Here is a 16651-nt window from a genome sequence, read left to right on the forward strand (position 1 = left end):
TTAAATGTTCAGGTAAAAACAACAAAAACACCGATTCAGCATCACCAGACAACTGCCAACTAGTCAAAGACAGACAAACATGGCAAATTAAAAAAGCATGTACTCATGACAAGGTGCAGCACAGTAGGTACACAAAGAGACAATGAAAAAAACGTTAAGCTGCAAAAGAGCCCATGCATTTAAGCTCTTCAGAATCGAAAATGTAAAATGAGATATTGTTTTATTTCATAAAACAAATTATATTTTTTATTAATGGACTAAAGTATATCCAACAAGCCATGAAACGATGTTTCTGTTTATAAAACAACTGCCACTATGAATCTGTAATTCATCTGTAAATGATTTGGAAACAAAATGCAAAGTAAACTTGGCCAGCATTGTCTTCAAATATACCAGGATAGGGTCACATCAGAGCAAAGCACTATGATCTCCATTTGACTTCCCACTTGTTGAATAGGTTGTAAGTCCTATTTGAGAGCTGCTGGTCACCCACAGGACACACATGCCACTACTGAACCCATAAGGTTACTGTACCAGCCATGCTCGCCTCCATGATTCACACATTATCACTGGGTAGAACTGTCAGTTGCTTTCCTCCTTTGGAAGTTGGCATGGCTCCTTCATGTCCCAGAGAAACTACTCCCTAGTGAATAGGCTTTCAGATCAGTTCTAGATCAGGGACTTCTAGGCCATGGGTCTGAAGTGTACAGTGTCTGCAACAATAGGGACTTATCGGGGTTGGGGATTTAGCTCAGTGGTAGAGCACTTGCCTAGCAAGCACAAGGCCCTGGGTTCGGTCCCCAGCTCCGAAAAAAAAAGAAAAGGAAAAAAGAAAAAAAAAAAGAAGAAAACGATAGGGACTTATCTACCACTTCTTGGGGACAACTGAGGGTGAAAGCACAGATTGTAATTTGTTGGTCTTTTAAGGAGAATTTACTTATATAAAGATTGGGGGGTTGGGGATTTAGCTCAGTGGTAGAGCGCTTGCCTAGCAAGTGCTTGCCGAACAAGTGCAAGGCCCTGGGTTGGGTCTCCAGCTCCAAAAAAAAAAAAAAAAAAAAAAAAAAAAGATTGGAAACCACACTATATTTTCCTCAATACTATTTTCTACATTATTAGCACTATCTACTATATAGCTTATTACTTTTAATGACTTCATGCTTCTAGGTAGTATTTCCCAATGTCTACTTTGCCAATGCAAAGGGATTTGCAAGCATGTTATACCTCCCACTCCAATCAACACACTGTAAGAAATAACCACCACACCCGATCTTATCCCTCCCTGGGAAATCTTTCACTAGGCTAGACAGGATGGTTGTGGAGTCCCAAATACTCAGTTAATACAGATCTTAATTTAAGAAGGTAAAATAGGAAGAACAGTGACACGAGGCTGGCTGCCATCAAACACTACACAGCAAGAGTCAACTTTGCAAATGACTTTCCAAAAGAGCATATGAGGCACAAGTCTTGCATCCACTTGTCTATAACCACAAAGCTTCAGGGACAGAGTCAGTTTCATTGATGTTTGCATCCCAAGAACCGTAATGAGCATACAGAGAAACCTAGCCATTTACAGCTCTGGAGCTAAATGATCCACATGGCTGGTGGGCAGACCTGATTTGTTCAGCAGGGCTTGCCCTCATGTTTTCTAACCACAAGGTGCCCTTTAGGAAAATTTACTAAGACCAAAGGCTTCTGTATTTTATTAGTCTCTTCTGGATGAAGGATTCATCCTGACCTACTCTGCCTTTATCTTATTCATAGCAATTAGGCATCTTACCCAAAATCAATACTCTCTTATCTTTACCTTCCTCGGTATACAGCGACTGTCCGAGAGCTGAGATCACGAGTATGAGTCCACGACACCAGGTTTATAAATACAAACTCTCAGTTCAATTTTGGCTGGATTTCATGAGGAATGGAGTTGTAGTCTAGGAATCCTTAAGCAGTGCTCAAAGGAATATAAACTATATGGTCAATCTAAAGGAAAACCAGGAATTCTTAGTGGACTTTATTATGGACATCCAAAAACCTTCCAATTTCACTCTTAAATATATATATTAAGAAAAAAATGAAGATCATTGCAGTATTGATAAAGTATAGTGAGGCATGATAAAGAGACCCCAGAGCCTGCCTGAAGTCTTTCCAGCTCAGAATAAAAAATGCCAACACAATTAACAAAATTTGCTTTTATGGCTGTCTACAAAGAGACATTCTTTTCAGCAGAGACATTTCAAATCAGAATGTCAAAGCAGTAACGAATCGTGGGCAAGGTCTCAGTACACATAACCTTGAGTATGACCTTGTTCCTTACCTAGCTGTAAACCTGCAATTTTCTGGAAATCTCACAAACGAGACAATAAACTCAATTACAATAAAAACATAGCTCACTTCCTTGTACAAAGTTTGTGACCTATTGTTCTGCTCCACCAGCCTGTAGTCCCTCCCACCCACTGCACCTCAGGAACCATGCTACAACCTCACAGAAAAAGAGAAAAGGGGAGAAGGTCTCTTAGGAACCCTTTGAAAGATGTAATTTTAGAATCCACAAATCATGCACATGAATATCGAAAAGCTCACACCCACACTTAGATGTGTTCTATTCTTCCCTAAACACCTTTTTACTAACTCTAATGCTGAAATCCACTTAAAGCTGTTCCTTAGAACTCCAGTTTTGCTTCTCCAAGTTCCTCCTCAGTATAGTTGAGAATTCAGCTTCACCTAAGTAGAGGTCTCTGAGAGAACCCAGGCAGTCACAGGCAGCAGCATGAAGCAAGTGTCTGTGTCTCCTGGTCCCACCACTCCTGACACATAAAATAGAATGTACACCAAGGGCTGTTTATGGAAACTAGAAGCACATATATAGGAAGCACTACCCATTTTCCAATGTTAAGCAAATATCCAAACACATTAACTGGATTAGAGATGAGGCTTAGGGGAGGAAAACAAAGATAAGGAAATGAATGAGAAAAAGGACAACAAAAGAAGATAAGGTGGCCAGCAGTACACAGCAACCTAAAGTCTGAGGTACCCTAAAGTCCATTCCTGGAACCTACAGTGGAAGGAAGAACTGACTTTCAAGTTGTCCTCCACTTTCAACATGCACACAGATACACATACACTGAATAGATGAATGTAAAAAGGACTTAATAAAACATTTAGGTCATAAATTAATCATAGTAGATTCCAGAGAAAAACATAAAAAATGTATCTCTTAAGAAAAATGACACTATAAGACTGGAGAGATGGCTCAGTGGTTAAGAGCACTGGCTGCTCTTCCAGAGGACCTGAGTTCAGTTCCCAGGAACCACATTGCAGCTTGAGGCTGTCTGTAACTCCATTTCTGGTGGATCTGACACCCTCACATGGGCATACATACAGGCAAAAAGTCAAAACACATAAAGTAAAAATAAACAATAAAATAGTTTTTAAAAAGAAAAATATTAACACCTATTGTAAACTAACCTTCATTAAAGCATGCATTCTATGCTCTGAAAACCCTCTAAATCTCAAAACTAATGCTGTTTTAAAAAGCAAACTATGTGCAGAGATCATGTGTTACAGACAGAGCTCACCTCATGACAGGCAGATAATAAGATTTAAATCGTACAGTGGTGTAATGATACACATTCTATAGCAGCTTGGCATGGCTTCTCTCCTGATGCTGGCTAGTTAGTGGCAGTGAGCCGCAGCCACTCCAACAGGGGTTTGCTACGGTTCCCTCGCCATTCTTCCATTAATGTTTTCCTATCACGAATGAGCACCCATCTGCATGGGTGAGAGAGTCAACAGTGTTATAAAACAAGATTCCTAGTCTTTGATTTTGCCCAACTGTAAACCGTTGAGTATTCCTAACATATCCAGATTCTTTATGCCTTCTAGATATTGATTCCTTATTAAATCTATGATTTGCAAACGTTCCTCCTCCTCCTTTTTAGCATGTCATTTTACACTGTTGGTCATTTCACTTGCAGTAAAGGTTTTTAATTTTAATGAAGTCCAACTTACCCATATTTCTTTTACTGCCTCTGGTTTTGGAAGTATGAAATCACTGCCCACCCTGCTGACATGAGAACTGTATCTGCCGTCTCTTCTAAACTTTTCCGTTAGCTCTTACATCCTGCTCTTGAAGCTGTGTTGGGCTATATTTTAATATTAGGTAAAGTTCCAACTTCAAGTATTATGTTTGGATGTCCAGTTTTCTCAATCATTTGTTGAAAACATGAACAAATCCACCTGACCTTCCCCAGGAAAGCTCTTGCTATACAGAAGTCACCTGACATATAGAAAGTTTTACTTCTTGGCTTTTGTTCTATTCCACCACTCCATACATTTGTCTTTATGCCAATACCACACCATTTGATTATAGCTTTGCTACAGTTTAAAAAAATTATTGTGCGTATGTGTGGAATTGTGTCTGAGTGCAGTCGTGTATGTGTGTGTCATGTGCACATAAAGAAGTCAGAGGACAGACTACTCTCAGGAGTCAGTTCTCTCCTTCCACTTTGTTGATGCAGGTTCTCTCATTTCTGTTACTCTGCCCATTCCGGGCTGTCTGACCTGTTAGCTTCCAGGCAAGTCTGTGTCCGCCTCTCATCTTGCTACAGGAGAGCTGGGATTAGAGATATGTAACCACCGCATCTACCTTTTTAAAATGGGCTCTAAGGATGCCTTAGTTAGGGTCACTGCTGCTATGGTTAAACATCATGACCAAAGCAACCTGCGGAGGAGAGGGTTTTTGTTTTGCTTCCACATCAGTGATCATCATCTGAAGGAGTCAGGCAGGAACTCAAAGAGGGCAGGAACCTGGAAGCAGGAGCTGATGCAGAGGCCAAGGAGGAGGGTTGCTTCCTGGCTTGCTCTCATGGTTTGCTCAGCTTGCTTTTTTTTATAGAACTCAGGACCACCACCCGAAGGTGGCCCCAACCACAATGGGATGGACTATCCTCCATTAATCACTAATTAAGAAAATGCCCTATGTGCTCGCCTATAGCCCAGTCTTCTGGAAGCATTCTCTTAAGTGAGGCTCCCTTTTCTCTGATGACTCTAGCTTATGCCAAGCACAGAGCCCAGAACTCAGGTTTTCAGGCTTGCACAGGAAGCACTAGCATTACCCATTTAGTTATCTTCACTCAGTCTAAAGTTTTTAAATAATTAGAAAATGTGAGACTTATCCTTCGTTATTATCATGAGATTATATTTCAGAATCCTTGAGATTCCATGCTGTTAAGATGAATTTTTGTCTCAGGAAAAATGTTCACAGGGATTTTGATAGGTATTATACTGGTTCTATAAGTTATTTTGTATCAATGCCTTCAGATTCATGAACAGGTAATTTATCTCCATTACATAAACAGAAGACGTGAGTGATGTCTTTAATTTATTTTGACAGTACTTGGTGATTTTCAGTGTTTAAATTTTTTACCTCATTAGTAAAATCTACCCATATGATTGCACCGCTAGTGTATAGAAATGCGTTACTCTGTGGGCTAATATGGTGTCCAACAAAGTCACTGAATTCGTGAGTTCTAACAATGGTTTGCATAATCTTAGAATTTTCTTCCTATAATAATGTTAATATTATAGGAAATAGATAATTTTACTTTTTCCTCTCCAGCTTGGATCAATTTTATTTACTTTCTGTGATCCCTCCGGTTAGGATTCGGAATACAATGTCCTTGCTTTGCCCATGATATCAAAGGAAAAGCTTACAGCAAGAAGTTGGCTGTGAGCACTTCATAAATGGACTTTATTAGGTGAAATAACTTTCTATTTTTAGTGTAATGATAACCTTTTATCTAAAAGAATAGTACACCTTGACAATTTTTCCGATTAAGTGAGCCGAGTGTGATTTTGGTCACTCATTAGGCAACCAGACAGCTTCTTACCATGCGTGTCACACAAAGGACAGTTAGTTAGTGCCCTCATCTTGCAGGGAGCTCCTCTTAATTTTTAAAACAAAAAAATAAATAAATAAATAAATAAATAAAATAGAATTTAATGACATAAATTTGAGCTTCAAGAAAGGATTTTTTAAAAGAGGATATTGAATGAATATCAACTTTAAAAGAAGCATATTTCAAAACTTGAGAATCATTTCAAGTAAAATCTATTAAAATGGATCAAAGTGAACAAGCACATTTGATATCACTGAGGCATGCCAGAACTTATATACTAGAACTGTATTATTTACCTGAATACATTTTAAAAGCCTGTATGTATACACTGATAATGGCACACATCATGATTGAGGCATAATATATCAAAGGAAACCATGAGGCTGGGAAGATGGTTCAGTAGGAAAGAGTGCTTGCTCTGCAAACCTGAGAACCTGAGCTCAAATCCCAAGCACACGGGTAAAAGTTGGGCATACCTATGCACACCTGGACACCTACCATATTAGGGAGCAAAGACAGAAGGACCCCGAGAACTTGCTAGCCAGCTAGCCCAACAAAAACTCAAGGCGATACAGTAAAAATGACAGAGGATGACACCCAACATCCCGTTCTGGTCTCCACGAGACTGCTCATGGACACGGGCATATACACACTTACATGCATGCAACACACATACAGGGGAAGAGGGACAGGAGAGAGGGAGAGGGAAAATTTTATTGAATGAAATAACAGCTGGAAGAACAAAATGGCCCAGAAACCAAATGACTTTCAATCAAAAATGCCTTCTCTTTTCCATAAAGTTAACTTAAGAAACAGAAGGTCTATGGCATAAACAGAAGCTCACAGAATCACAATTCTATTTTGAGCAATTGTCACTTTCCTTACCAATACTGATAAATGCATTAAAGCTAAGCTTTTGACATAACGAAAGTTTCAGTGGCATCTCCCATGAGAACATACGCTGCTGTCTTGACTCAAGTTGGAGCAGCAGGAAACTGTTCTCCTTTGTTCTGGTGCTACATTTTAGCTTAGTTTATAAACCTGGAATCAGAAAGGTGTTTGTGAGAAGACTGTTTCATTTTGCTGAACTGACAGGGATAAGCCCTTGGGAGAAAGGCCAACTCAAGCAGGATGGAAACAGATGTGAGCAGTCAGTTTTCTTGTCTGCTCAGTGCTTTTTTGACTACACTGTACCAGCTCTGACACCACCCAGACATCAGTGGATAGAGTGAAACAGTCATTTCTCAAGAGTTTGAGAACTATAAGGTTCTCCCTTCCTCCAAAATAACCTTACTAGGGAAAGAATAACAAACAACAGGAAAAAAAAGTCAAAGATACAGAAACAGTTGAAGAAAACAATAATAGGTTTTACTTTCCTGGAAAGAAAGGAATGAAGATACACAGAAATGAAAAGAAGAAAGAAAGCATCCACACATAACAAATAGAAAATGCATTCATTCTCTGGCTACTTAAAAATCATTTACTAGGTTCACTATTACATTAGATACTGTTTCAGATCCTAGGAATACAGCAGTAAGGCACACTGTCCCTTGTGCCAGGAGGGATAAATGCAAAATAAACAACAATCAGTGATTAGGTGCTAAGAAAATACACAAGTCATGAAACAAACCAGGGTGGGTGCACTCATTTCTCGTGAGCTAACACGGAAACCTCATTGAAGAACAGACATTAAAATGGGAAAGATCCAGCAATCAACAGGCTGAGGAAAACTACTGCCTACAAGGATAGGTAGTATATGATTCTAAAGCTGGAATAAACTTTCTATGTTCACAGGACAGAAAAGAAAGTCAGCACTGCTCTAGTCTCGTGAATTCTGGTGTTTTTAAGAACAGTAGCACCTAAGACCTCAAAGTACCACAACCATCTCAAAGTCATCACTTGGGGGAAAAATTACAACTATGAAAAATGAGCTCCTGATACATAATTCTACACAGTTATGGCCACTGGGGAATTTTTAACAGAAAAAAAAAGAGAACCTCACGTTAAACAGTGACTCGAAGGCTGTGGGTCAGAAAAGATCAGTGTGAGGGTCCTGTTATTGACCCTGAAAGGAACAGTATTCTAAGTAAGAGCAGTATCTAGAGCCTCTGCCTGAACAAGGGAGCTTATGAGCTTCAAGGGCAGCATCAGGATGAAATCCAGACAGAAGCAAACACTCCTGTCTACTGTCTTAATTCTTCTTGACAACTACCTCTCAGGTACTTCAGAGGCTTTTCTTATTTAATATAAACCAGAGAACTATAAAAACGCACTAACACAAATGTTTAGATAATGTAGAAAAGTTTTCTCCCATTTAACACCTTTCCTAAATTATGAAGTAAATTGAAATCTTTCTTTCAGACAAGCATGCTCCCAACTCAGGTTCCTCTTGCCTCAGCCTCCGGAGTGTTATGATCACAGGCATGAGCCATTGCATCTGGACAAATTAAGAACACTATTCACCCATTTTTCTGATAGAAACGTGGTTCTCAACCTTCCTAATATGGCAACCTTTAATCATTTCCTCATCTTGTAGTGACATTCAACCATAAAATTATTTCCCTTGGTACTTTATAATCGTAATTTTGCTATGGTTACTAATCATAATGTAAGTATCTGATATGCAGAATATCTGATAAGTGACCCCTGTGAAAAGATCATTTGAACACACACACACAAAGGGGTCGTGACTCACAGGTTGGGAACCACTATGCTCGAACCATTTGGCTTGGACCCATGGCTCCAGCTGCATATGTAGCAGAGGATGGTCTTATCTGGCATCAATGGGAGGAGAGGCCTTTGGTCCTGTGAAGGCTCGATGCCCCAGTGTAGGGGAATGCCAGAGTGGTGAGGTAGGAAGTGGGTAGGAGAGCACCTTCACAGAAGCAGAGGGAGTGGAGATCAGATGGGTGGGTTGCAGAGGAGAAACTGGGAAAGGGGCTAACATTTGAAATGTAAATAAATAAAATATCCAATTTTAAAAAAAAGAGTGTTATACAAAAAAAGCTTATTTGGCTTATAAGTATATATAATAAACAGCTCTATGCCTTAAAAATAAACTATACCTATTAAAAACATTAGCTTGGGGATTAATTAGAACAAAGTACAATGACATTCTGTATATGAATGCCAGTGTGCAACCTATTTGTTATGCTGACTTTAAAACTTAATAAACACTTAAAAGAGAAAACTAGCTATCATACTTGAAAGACAACCACATTTTACAGCACTGAAGGATTCCCAAATATAGACTCTATGTTATATAATATTAACACGACATTTTAATGGTGCTGTAATGTTAAAATTTCCAAGTTATGCTATCAAACATACATTTTTCTACAATACCATTTTGTTTAGACATTAACCATTACTGAGAACAAGCAAAGGGGGGAAATGGAGATCAAAGCTTGCCTTAGCTGAGGTACATGGCAATAGGTCTTCACCTAAGCCATGTGTTTAGAAACATGAATAATGACTGGCATCATACTCTGCGTGTGGAAGCTCAGTAATTTCCCTCACATTTCCCTCAATAGGAAAACGAGGCACCACCACCCACCACATTAGACTCATTGTAATTATTAATGAAACAAAACAGGTGAAAATTAATGGAACCTGGTCTTACCATCTGACAACATGTGCAACAGCAAGAGAAACGAGGGTAAACAAAAGAGGAAAATAATTCTGTATTCTAAGTTATAAGAACTGAACATAACGGTAACTGCGCTTAGCCAGCCTGCCAGAGAAGGAGCTAAGAGCTTGCTTCAGCTCTGAATCCAGAAGCCCGGTTATTCAGCACTTTCTCATGTACACACCAACTGGTCTTCACAATATGGCTGACTCAGGAGCACACGGAAGTCACCAAATGTCAGCTTGCTGGACTGGAATCATGACTAAAACCTATGACACATCCTCCCTGAAACAGTGACTGAAAGCCTTTCTTACACATAACTGAGTACACAAAGAAAAAATGCTTCGGCAAGCAGTGGTTTATTCAATCAATAATCGTGTCACATCCCAGGATACAGTCCCATGCTGTGTTTAGCAGAATCAATCAGTTTCTCAATTCAAAAATGTTCATTATAAAAATAAAGTACCAAGCTGGGCGGTGGTGGCATATGTCTTTAATCCCAGCACTCTGGAAGCGGAGGCAGGCAGATCTGGTCTATAGAGTGAGTTTCAGGACAGCCAGGACTATACAGAAAACTGTCTTGAATTATCCCCACCCCCCAAAACAGAATAATTTTCCAAAGACAAGTTTTTTAAGAACATTTTCCAAACTGAAACTTTAATTACTATTAGCTTAAGACAAGGTAGACAATCATTTTTATTGTGTTTATTCATAGATTTCAACTTTACAGCTGGGTACTGACTTTCTGGGTATTTTATCATAATCAAAAAGTTTGCTGTTTCCAGCATTAATGGCTCTGCTATTCATATACTTTACGTTTCTTAATCAACTCTTTAAATTGTCCTTCCATTACTTCATACTCAGAATTTAAGCTAATTCTTCTGCAAATAGGTCAATCAGTTCCTCTACTTAGTCAAGATGATTTACTCTCACATAATAATTATTTTATAAATACGGCATTATTAGGCGGCTGGGAAATTGATTAAAAGAAAATCTGGAAGCCAGCCAATTGAATAGTACAGCACTTAAGTCACATTTTATCAGATGTGTCTAAATGTCACTAAGAAAACAGACATCTGCTTGGTACTTGTGTGCAAAGTTGTACAGGTAGAAGAGCGAACCTACCTGCAAAAGCAAGACTTGGTAGGAAGAAAAGGTCAGCAGTGATCACAAGAGATGTTCCACAAGTAACGTGAGAGATTTGAACGTAATCTCCAAGAATACATGACACACCGAAAGGTTCTGGGTACAAGTATGAAAACCAGACAAACTTAAGGAAGTCTTTCTGGACATACAACAAAAAGACAGACAGACTAAAATTTCTAAAAGCTCAGAACAATATAGCCTGGCAGGCCTACTGGAAGATTCTTAGCCCACTGCTTCCTTTAGATCACAGGAGTAGGTCACATCTCTTCTAAGTAGTAAGCAGTACTGAGCACCAAAGGAAGTGCTACTGAGTCTCACTCCCAGAGGCCACTCTCCACCTCCCTGGAATCCCAGAACGCCCTGGGTCCACTTCCCAGACAGTATGATCCTCTAGGACTAAAGGGGAGATGAGTGGAAGGCACTGAAGCCTGGTAAGCGGCTGTGCACACAGCCCTGACATTTGGCCACAGGATTCTTGCTCTTTCCACCAGACTTGACCACAGTCAGGAGGCTGCAGCATCTGAAGGGAATTGCAGGGGAAATGCCACACCACATGCCCCACAGTGACCAAGCTTTGAAGCATAGCTGCATTTCTAGATCAGGTGCCATCATTCAGAAGTCTCTCTGTGGCCCTCAGTGTGCAGGCCCTTTGACATCCACTCCCCGGAAGCCAGGGAATACGAAAGACTTGGTCCCGAGGTCTCCCTCAGCCTGTTTCCACTCTTATCTCATCTATCAGCCCTTCGCCTGCCCTGGATCCACAGAACTTCCTATGGGCCACCTCCTCTATGCTGCTGCCTGACAGCAGGAGCTTACACTTTCACAGGTTCAGCCTCTTGTCTAACCCAAACGGTTAAAGGATTTTATTCTAACCCTTTTTAAAAAGCTGACTACTCCTCTTGCTCATCTCTTGCTCTTCCCTCTGCCCACTCTGTCCCTTCTCTCTCCACTACCTTCCCCTTCGCTCCACATGCTCATGGCCTGCCTCTCCTCTTCCTCCTCTTCCTCCTCCTCTTCTTCTCCCCACCCATGCCCCTAACTACCCTTTTAACTCCCCTCCCCATGCCCTGAATAAACTCTATTCTATACTAAAAATAAAAAGCTGACTACCCAGAAGCTCTTTCTCTAGCCCAGGGTCTAATATAAACAACAGAATATAGCATCACTCTGCTACAAAAGGTAATGGGGTACTGACACATGCTACAACATGAATGAACCCTGAAACCTTAAAGAATGTGAAAGAAACATCCAGAATGGATCAGCGGCCAGCATGCATATCAGAAGCCAACAGGAGTGACTACTGACTGTGATTTACTATTGAAATATTACAAAATTAGATTGTGGTGATGGTCTCTAAATTTAACAAAAAGTATTGAACTACATACTTTAAGTGAGTCAGTTTCATAAGATCTAAATTATTTCTCCGTAAAGATGTGTTATGAACGAAACAATCATATTTAGGACACTAGTGAGTTGGGGGAAAACATACAGAAAGACTAGATTACAATGTTCTCTGAAAAGAGTCTAAAATATTATGCAATCCAAAGGCACTGAAGGATTCTGAGAATCAGATAGGCACGCTGGCATTTATTTCTCAGGAAAAAAATATCATGTTGACAGTGACAAGAATGGCCTGGAGCAGCTGGACTCCAGGTAGAAAGACTAGACTAGAGATTTAACGGTCGACTTCAAAGTTTTCAAATGAAGGTGAAGAAAAACTTTGGAGACCAGGTTTCATGCATTAATCTGTCTAGCCTTAAGCTCTTGAGGTAGGGGACCTTGAACTTCTGGTCCCCCTGTCTCCTACTCCAGGTGCTGTATTACCGGCATGCCTACCAAGCCCGGTTAATGTCGTGCTGGGAAGCAACCTAGGGCTTCGTAAGCATTAGGTAAGTACTACGCCAGCTGAGCCTGCCATCTGCAGCCTACACCCAACCATTTTTTAAACAGAAAATTTGGAAATGTACAGGACTAAAGCCAAGCCAGGTAAGAAAACAGACAAGACTTTAGTATTGCCTTTAGAGTAGAATGTTATCTACAGAAGTGTTCGGTAAAACAAAAAATGTGTGTGGAAACCAATTAGCACACTAATGGATACAACTTATTACATAAGACCAATAGAGAGAATTATGGAAAGTAATCGAATCTAAGGACTAGAGCTGTATGAAACCCTTTATTAACTGGCATTCTAAAATAGCAATTGTCTCAATCTGACTTAACTAGTAGAGGGTTTGTCTTTAAATGTATCAGATTAGGGTGTGATGGTGCACACTTTCAATTCCAGCATACAGAAGCAAGAAGCAGGTGGATAGACCTGTGTGAATTCAGGTCATATTGGCCTACAAAGGAAGTTCCAGGTCAACCAGAGATATATAGTGAAACTGTCTATAAATCAACATGTAAGTATAAATTGAAAAATTAAAGCCATCTATTGCCTTTGATTATTTAACATTACACTAATGCCACAATTTTCCTTCAGTGTGTCAGATCAGCAGCATATACTTAACTCCATTTTCAAGTAGAGAAGGCAAAGAAACAATACTCCAACGTATCTTAGCAACGGAGTCAGTTTATTTCCCAAACTAAGCCACAAACTATAAATATTCAGACCACAACGTAGCATTACAAAAAAAGTTTCGCTTCCCTTTGAAACACTTAGGAAAAGATATTACCACCTTTAATTTTCAGAAGCAACTCATTCTCATTATAAACTATATATAACATGCCAGATACATTGATAAATATCTCACCTTAGGTTTTCTAGGCAAATCACCAAGAAACAACTACAGCATAAGACCTGGGTTGGATAGACACCTGAAATAAAAAAGAAGAAAAAAAAAAAAAACATGGTCAATAAAACTATACCTGAGCTGGCATCTTACTTCCTCACATAAGGAAACTTTAACTCGATTATTTACTCCCTAATTCTTTTGTGATCACAATGTTTTTTTTTTTTTTTTTTTTTAAGTTGGTCTCACACCCTGATGATTCCTTGTCATCCATACACTGATATATAGAAGCCCTGGTGAGTCTGTATCTCTGTCAATGTCTGTCTGTCTCTTTTACATGAACTACTTCCATGCAAATTGGGTCTCATGGATGTTTTCTTTTTTTTTTTTTCCTCCATCTTTATTTAATTGGTATTTCTTATTTATATTTCAAATGTTATTCCCTTTCCCAGTTTCCAGGCCAACATCCCCCTAGCCCCTCCCCCTCCCCTTCGATGTGGGTGTTCCCCTCCCCATCCTCCCCCCCATTACCGCCCTCCCCCCAACAATCACGTTCACTGGGGGTTCCAGTCTTTAGCAGGGCCAAGGGCTTCCCCTTCCACTGGTGCTCTTACTAGGCTATTCATTGCTACCTATGAATTTGGAGCCCAGGGTCAGTTCATATACAGTCTTTGGGTCAGTCCATGTATATAGTCTTCGGTAGTGGCTTAGTCCTGGAAGTTCTGGTTGGTTGGCACTGTTGCTCATATGGGGTCTCAAGTCCCTTCAGCTCTCACAATGTCCTTTAGAGACTGAACCAAGTCCAAAATTAAGAGCTCTTGAGTCTGGGGAGATGAGTCAGAGCATGTGCTGGCTAGTTTTATATCAACTTGACATAATCCATACTCATTTGGGGAGAGGGAACTTCTGATTGAGAAAATGTCCCCACCAGACTTGTCTGTGGGCAAGCCTGTGGTGCATTTTCATTACTGATAATTGATATGAGAGGGCCCAGCCGACTGTGAGTGGTGTGACACTAGCTGGTGATCCTGGAGCTATAAGAAAGCAGGCTTAAACAAGCTATGGGGAGTTAGGAAGCCACTCTTCCATGTCTTTCTGTTCTAGTTCCTGCCTCCAGGTTCCTGTCCTGGATACTCTCAGTGATGGATTATAAGATACAAGTTTAAAAGCTATAAAATATTCTCTTTCAAAATAAAACAAGAAAGAAATGTCTGACTTTCTATTGCCTTTGATTATTTAATGTTATGTTTTGGTTGTTTTGTGCTAGAAATTGAAAAGAGGGTCTTACACATGCTAAAGCTAGCACTCCACCTCTGAGCTACATTCCCTACCTTGTTAATTAAATGTTAATGATAATATTCATCGTTAAAGCTGTGTGGGTGCACATGCGTATGCATGCTGGTATGGTTTAAGAAGTATGTTGTGTGCCCTTATCAGCACTCTGCTTTTTTACCTTAAGAGAGGAGCTCTCACAGATCCTGAAGCTCACAGGTAGCTGGCCATGAGCTCCTGGGATGCACCTGCTTTTGCCTGCATGCTGGGGTTGCAGGTATGTTTGTGGCCCTGATCTGGCCCTGACCGTCTTAAGCTTCAAGGCAAGATGACTTGATGGTTCAAGGTACATGCTGCCAAGCCTGATACCTGAGTCCAGTCCCTGGGACCTCCACAGAGTAAGGAGAGGCCTGACCCCTTTAGGTTGTCCTTGACTACACATGTCCACAATGGCATGCTTGAGCTCCCTACCATATAAATAAAAGTAAAAAACAAAACAAAACAAAATATGTTTTTCAGCTCACGGTAAGACTGCACCTCAGAACCTTCTTCAAGTTCAGTATCAAGCCTATGTTACGCTAAGTGGTACATCTTTGGGTATGAACTTTAAGCCACTATACGACTAGAAGAACAACACATTTCCACTGGGATTATAGAAGCAACTGACAGTACACATGAAATCTGTGGAGATGACTGTTAACTAAATGACTCAAAAGAAACCCCAAACAAAAAAAAACAAACAAAAAAAAAAAAAACCCTAGGCTCCCCGTTGATATAAATGGCAGGTAAATAAATAAATAAATAAATAAACAATAAAATTTGTTGTAATAAGCCACAGAGATTTGAGGGAATTGCTTGTTACTATAGCATAACATAGGCTGTTCTGACTGCTATGAAATTAAATAATATATTTAGAATAATACATATAAAGGCTATTTTGTGTACTGTTCTTGATCATGTAAAGTAGTAAAAATCTTTCTGAAAAGCAATTTGTAATAGTCAACGAGAACCTTAAAAAGCTCAAACCCTGGGCTAGAAGGCTAGCCAGTGAGTTCTTAGCCACTAGCTCTGTACTTGCTCTGCGGGCATGAGGCCCCAAGTTAGAATCCCCAGCATCCACATAAGGCTGACATGGCTTCATGTGCCCATGACCACAGTATATAGGGGCAGAAACAAGCCAAGTCAGAGCTCACTGTCTCAGGGTAATAAGGCCAACAGCAACAGGGGGGCCACCCGATCTCCTGCTCTGGCCTCCCCATGCATGTACGTTGGCAAACACCTGCATACTCATATGCATTCACTATCTATACAGACAACAAACACTCGAGTCAATCCTTTAAACTAGTAACCTCTCTTCCAGCTTTTCTTTTACATAAGCAGTAGGGTGGGAGATAGGGAAAGGAATGGGTAAGGGGAAGAATTAATCAATATTGAGGATGTATAAAAAGATCCTATGGTGACCTACCACTTCATAAGCCAATTTAAAAAGACAATTAAAAAGAAAATGGAAGTATCCCACATGGACAGATAATGTTGCTTCCAGTAGCTGTAGGTTATTAGACAGAGATCCCAGTGCTGGGTATGGGAACTTTCCTGAGTTGTTGGTCAGGGAGGTTCATGAGGGTCCCAAAACAATACAGGCTCTTGGCTACCACTGCTCTTGCTTCCCCACCGGAAACAGATGATAAATAAGGCCCTAATGATAAACCACGACACCACACACTACTTTTGCAAGACAGAGCCATTAAGCTAGAACTGAGCCGGAAGCCTTCTCCCTGCTGGCTATCTTTCACGATACTAGTAAGCTATTGGGGGAGAAAAGTCATCAAGTCTTACCCCACCGTGAACTCTGTGTGTAACAATACCAACCTGTCAGATAAGATGTACCCACAAGAGGTATGACTACCACCAACTTTCTAATTGGATCTGAGGCCTATTCTGAGGGGAGGAAATCATATCTGACACTGTAAATATATGGT

General features: G+C 40.2%; 1 protein-coding gene across 4 annotated transcripts in view; it reads right to left on the minus strand.

Moving 5' to 3' along the window:
• Peak1 (pseudopodium enriched atypical kinase 1) overlaps nt 1-16651 on the minus strand; it is a 203285-nt gene that overhangs the window by 148688 nt on the left and 37946 nt on the right. For 2 of the 4 annotated variants that reach the window (XM_032909604.1, XM_032909600.1), the window contains exon 2: nt 13422-13485. The exons of 1 other annotated variant lie outside the window; for it this stretch is intronic. The gene's annotated coding sequence lies outside the window, so the exon portion shown is untranslated. Of the gene's footprint in view, nt 1-10650; nt 10768-13421; nt 13486-16651 lie in introns of all 4 variants that reach the window. One more of the 4 variants, XM_032909603.1, reaches the window with a different exon arrangement.

Source organism: Rattus rattus, chromosome 8, assembly GCF_011064425.1.
Source record: "Rattus rattus isolate New Zealand chromosome 8, Rrattus_CSIRO_v1, whole genome shotgun sequence".
Classification (NCBI taxonomy): Eukaryota; Metazoa; Chordata; class Mammalia; order Rodentia; family Muridae; genus Rattus; species Rattus rattus.